Here is a 6,208-nt window from a genome sequence, read left to right on the forward strand (position 1 = left end):
TACATCAACAGGGAAGTTTTTACAGCTTATACCTGTTTGGTAACATCTTGGTATGTGCAGTGGCTTTTCACCTATTGCCATATCATCTGTACTGCACAGAGCCCCAAAGGAACTTCAGGCAGTAGGATGAGGGGGAAGGCTGAGCAGCTGGAAACCTTTTACTGGTGGCAGAATGAACTACCCAACCATTTCTGATCACAGCCTGAGATATGAAAGAGCTCAGTGCAAACAATGCTGTGCTCACAGAAAAACATGTTTTTCCCTGCCTCTGCAAAGGCGCCGTGGCTTGGAGGATGAAATGCTACGTCTGAGTGACGACCGCCTGTCTGAGCCACGGTCTGACCGAGCGCTCCACTTGAACTTGGATTTTCTTTGAACCACAACCCTGCATGAATCCCAAATTATCTGGAGAAGGAAAATTAGGTGTTTGTGGTGAGATAGTCTCCACTTAAATAAACCCAAAGCAATGAGTTTTCTGTGGGATGGGTGAACAGAAGCCTTGTGGGGAGAGGATGGGGAGGTTGGGGTGAGCTGGGAGGCAGACTGTGCGGGATGCTCGGGGAAGCAGGAGGTACAGCAGAAAACAGCCAGAGCTGCTGGAAGTGTCTTGGAGATGGGGAGATGAGCCATGACTCGAAGCCGGAGCAGAGCTGGCTGTTACGTCTCCTGACCCCTGGTCAGACCTGAGGGAACACAGCCTTGGTGCTACCACATGGGATAATTCAGCGCCCCTCCCGGCTTGACCTGTAGACAGGAGTTCTGCCAGCTGAATGAAAACAAAACCTCTCCAGCTACGTACACAGAAACCGTACTCTCTGCTGGAAATGGCTTTCTGCAGTCTTGGGGCCTCTCTCAAAAGCCAAGTCAGCATTTTGCTCCGGTCTGGGTACCAGAACTATGGTCAAATTGCACTGCTGCTTGTTGAAGACATTTAACGGAACTGTTTGCCTCTGGGGAATTAACTTAATTGAAGTAGAATTATTTCACAAGTCTACGACGATTTCACAGAGGTTTTTCTTCAGAAGTAAAGCTGGAGGAGGTGGTCTAACACTATCGAAAGCCCAAGGTTTCTATGAATGAGCCTTGGGCTGTGACCTTGAAATTACTTTCTGAAGTGTTTTTCTTTGTGGTGCATATTTTGACTTAATGTTTTTAAAAGAAGGTGTCAAAGAGAAATATTTCAATCCATCTGAAATTTAATTTTTCCAGAATATTATTTCACAGGAGCGTCTATATTTCAGAGGCAGAGGAGTGCATCCTCATTTACTAAATTCCCACAAAAAAAAAAAAACCCAAAACAACAACAACAACAAAACCAAAACAGTTTTCTATATCCCTCAAAGGTCTTATCAGTCTGAACTAAAAATCTTTATTTTTTAATTCTTCTTCCTGAGGACAACACTATGACAAAATGCAATCCTCCTAAAGAATTCACTTAGTGGAAGCAGTAATTCAGGTGGGCCACGTCTTCCCAGGGGCATGTCTGAATCTCCCCAAATGTCTGACCTCCCTCTGATAGCCTGCACAAATGCTAATGACTCTAATGCCTCTCACACTCTGTGCCTAATGACAGCGACTTCTGTTGCCAATTAGATGAGATTAGGGGAGAGCTGTCTTGTGCATACTATACATGACAGCCTATTCCTAGAGCCGTACATTGCCTCTAAATTGGCTAATGCTGAATTCAGGATGGAAATGGAAAGCTATTTGTGGGAGGCTTGTCCTGAGTCCCCAGCAGGGTGTGAGAATTCATACTTAGTGCTGATGGTACAGTTATGCTTTATTGCTGATGGATGTAAAAGAGGGCTGCCAAGAAGAGACTCCAGAACCATTTCCTAAATATGAGTGATTAAAAAATACTGTTAGAGACTAAATCTGCACTGTTTTCCTGTATTTCAGGCAACTCTGAGCTGCCTAGGGAAGCAAGGACATAATTCACCCTCAGAGTATCATTATGTGAGTTTTTGTACACTAAGCTTCTTATACCCACCTCACAAGAAGGAAGACCAAAAGGGGAAACTTGGCAGGAGAGTGAGAAAGAAGAAAGTGGAGAGAGAAGAAAAACAGCCGAGGGGGCTCACCGGGACCAGAGACTGTGCAACAGAACCGTCACATCAGACCACTTCATATCGCTGCGTGGTCAGAGGCGTCTTATGAGCCCATGAAAATGCCTGTACCAGAGTAATCAAACCCAATTTTCAGGCATTCCATTTGCCTTCTGGATTCTAGGTGGGGACTGGTTTTAAAACACAGATTTTGGAATTAAATGCCCTGTTCTGATTTGTCTTAGCTATTTTAAACGTGACAGTAAATTCTTGCCAATCAAAAATTTCTTTTGGACATTTGTATTACATAAAAATAACTCTTTCTTAGAAGCAGAATTTTATTTTAAAATGTGTAGAATTTTCTTTTTAAATGTAATTTATTTTTTTTCTGCTCTCTGTCAATCAAAATGTTTCCAAGTCTTGCAATGTGAATTACAAGAGACTTGATTATATTTAGAGTTTTGTTGACATTCACTTTGTTCAATTTTTCATTTTTCTTTAAGTTTATTTTGTTCAATTTTTCAGTATTTGTTTCTTTTCAAATTGTTCACAGCACTGGAAAAGTTACAGGAAAAAAACTACAACTCAGTTGCTCTATTTTGAAGCTGATGTAGCTGCATGTTAGCAGTTTCAGTCTCAATTACTTTCCTTCTTAAACTAGTTTTTCTAAGTTGATACAGTCTTAAAAAACCATACAAAGTGAAATTAAAAACTAAAATGTGAAATAAAAGCATTGATATTCTCAGTGGCATTTTCTTTCCATGATCAAAAGAAAAAAAAAACAGTAAAAATAAAACTGTATTTGTGAAAAATAGAAAAAGGTGGGCAAACATCAAAAACTGAAAAATATTCTGCCTTTATTCACCTGAAGGAGAAACAGTTTTGTATTCGGGGTTTTTGTGTGAAATAGTTTAATAGTTTTGATGTTTTTCTAACAGCTTTCTTCCACACATATGTTCGTGCAGTGAAAAAAAAAAACAACAAAACAACAAAAAGGGGGTACGTTCAAAGCTACTCTGTTTTTCTCCAGGACAAATGGAAATTGTCCTTCCTGATGCCTATAGCAGATACATTTTTTTGATTGTACAAACAGAAAACGTATCTACCCCCCATGCACACACATGTACTTCTTAAAATAGGGAGGATTTTTAGAAAGAGGAATGTCTGCAATAAAGTTAGGAGTATATAAGAACTGATTCTCCTTCAGTTTTATTTTCACATATGCCGAGTGACAAAGCCACACAACAGACAGGTCGTACAAAAAAAAGAAAGAATACATATCTGATAGCACATTCTTATTTGTATTTTTCTATTTACACAGTCTCTTACAGAGTTTTGTGTTTGGCAATCTGATCTAGTTTTAACTTTCACCCTCCAGAAACTATATTTCTCTATAGTCTGTGCATATTGTTAATCACAAGGAAGAATTGCTTTTCAGGCAATTTTTAGATCCCCTCTGTCCTTCTGTTGCAATTTAGTTATATCTTATCAGGAGGTTCTGACTGACAGCCCCAGGACTGGACTCCCCTACCAACGAGAAATCTCAAGATGTGATATTCCTTTCCCTTTATCTTCACCTACAGAAAAAATAAAATTATTTTACAGACAGACTGCAAGACATATTTATCCCCTTTGACTTGTTAATTTTGTGTTACCCTATCATGCTAAGATCAATAATTCATTGACTCCAATCTCGAGACTATAGAGGCTGATAAATAATTTTCATCCCTTCATCTCTTACTTCTTTGCCATCTTTGCTGCATTTTGTGTTTACCATTCTGCAACATGAAACCATTATTGAGAACTTTTTTCATTTTCCTTATGCTGTTTTCACTTTATCTACATTCCACTCTTTTCCATCACCTCTTTCCTATTTTTCCTCTTTCCCTCTGTTTGGCTGAAAGTGTTGTACAGGACCTTCACCTAGAGACAGGTTTTGTCATCTATATCCAGGGGTCTCTAAATGCTCCTCATTAGGTTTTATTGGTGGGCTGTTTGAAGGAATAGTGTTAGCCAGCTGATCTTACTAGCTGTGTAGACTAGTAATTTATGTCATAACCACTGTTAAAATCTCCATCTTACTAATTAATTTAGCAAACTGTTTCTTTTTTATCCTAGAAGGTCCCAGGAATATTTCTCATAGTCTCTAATGTTCAGGTTTGTTTCCTGTGGTATAATGAGCCAGGTCTAAGGAATAATTATGACCTGCCATTTTAATATCTCTAGCTTATCTGCTGCGTTGTAATTTACAGAGAATTGTGATACAAAGTTTGCAGAAATCAATATTTCTTTTGGAGAACTCCTTTGACTCCCCACCCCACAGCTCTCGGTTCCTCGGGAAAGTCACACAGCAGATCAGATGCTGGTTCATCTGCAGCCAGTAACAGAATATTTTGGGCAAGTGTATATCCCATCAGGTCAGCTGCTAATATTTCGCTCTTGCTTTTCAGCGAGGCAGGCAGGCATGAGATACTCTGACTAAGACCCGACTTGCACATTCCCACTAAAGCTTAATTTGGCTGCATTGCAACATCTGTGTTGTGCTGAGTCCAGTATCTCTCTGCGCTTCCTGGGCCAGACTCATCTATCATCATAGGCAGCAGTTTGGAAGATGGCAACTGCTGCTGCTTCTGATCTCAACTCACAGACAAAAAGAAAAGAAAAAAAGGAACAATTTGAATTTTAAAAGGTGCCAAATAGCATCTCTAGGCAGAATCAGGCCAGAGTTACTCCCTGGACACTCCTCCCATACAAGAGGTGCATACCCTTGAAATTTAATAAAAAGAGCAAACAACACCCCATAATTCTAATCCCAAGCACTGACTGAAAGGTGACATTACACAATAAGAGTAAATCTCCTGCTCCATTTATCCCGGCCGAGTACCCAGAGACATTTCTGTCATAACTCCCAAACCAAAATAGCAATTGGTGAAATACAACCTGCGTGCTGTTGTCAAAAACAAGTGCGAGTATTGTAGTTAATACTTGGCAGCCGGCCGGGGACCCAAAGTTCACCGGAGGGGCCCTGCTGGGGATTCCTGGAGGCACTGTATAAATCTCCGCTCCCCGCCACCGGCGGAGGCTCAGGACACATTGCACATGGAAGCACCCCAAGAGGTTTATCCGAGGCTGCTGGCAGCAAACACGTGTCACAGCCCAAAATAAATAATGTGAGGAGCGAGGGCAGTTTTTGCTTGATGCAAACAGATAATCAGTTCTTCATTTGATGCACACAGAAGATCTTGATCTGATAATTGTTAACCGATCATTAAGCCTGTCATTTGTATGCCTCTTACTAGGATTTTACATATGATAATTGTGGCCTGATCCTTTCAGCTCTGGGCTGGCACCTGCCATGAATCTTTCCCCAGTCATTTGGTTTCTGACTCAACAGCTCAAATCAATCCACCGCACATCTTTTAGGGAGCCACCCATTCTTACTTTATAGGTTCAGTACCGTGTAGGATTTATCTGTTGCTTCTCTGTCCCAAAGCTTAAATAACATCCACTAATAAAAAACTTTGTCTATGTTAGATTTGAATTGTTCAGCTGTCAGATCTTGTTACACCTTTGTCTACGAGTCCAAAGAGCCCTGTAACATCAGATATCTTCTCCTCACATAAGTAATTATAGAACATGATTGAATCGTTTCTTAAGCTGTTTTACAAGTGAAACAAATAGATCCCTTCTAATCTCTCATAGTAAGCATGTTTTCCAGGCCACAAACCGTCCTGGCAGGAGTCAACAGAGTCAACTGAAGTCTGTGGAGCTACACCAGTCCTTGTTTGCTTAGAATCTGGTCCCCAAAATGTTAATATGTATATTTACAAACTAGAAAGTGTCTAGCTATGTAGCTAGACACATTCTAGTTTGGTGTCTTTTATTCAGTTCAAATAAACTATTCACTGTATTGACCACAAGTGCTCCCAATAAAAATAACATATTCATATACCTACTGAAATATTCAGACTACCTGTAAATGCAAAACTAAGCAAAATTCAGGATATTTGTCCAATAGAAAATGTTGACTTTTTGTCTTCTTATGTTATCCCAGATCAATAGCTGAAAGGTTAATATTTCTCAGAGAAAGAAAATCATATTTTTACAAAAGAATAGCAGAATGTTGCATTTTCATATTCTTCGGTGCAGATATATCGCATCAA

General features: G+C 39.9%; 1 long non-coding RNA gene across 1 annotated transcript; it reads left to right on the forward strand.

The window, feature by feature from the left end:
- Nucleotides 1–553: 553 nt before the first annotated feature.
- On the forward strand, nt 554–2,519 carry LOC309449974. The gene is made up of 2 exons (XR_014186030.1): nt 554–1,024; nt 1,900–2,519. It is a non-coding gene; the product is annotated as an uncharacterized lncRNA (long non-coding RNA).
- Nucleotides 2,520–6,208: the final 3,689 nt, after the last annotated feature.

This window comes from Streptopelia decaocto (assembly GCF_964273445.1).
Source record: "Streptopelia decaocto genome assembly, chromosome: 1".
NCBI classification, from domain to species: Eukaryota; Metazoa; Chordata; class Aves; order Columbiformes; family Columbidae; genus Streptopelia; species Streptopelia decaocto.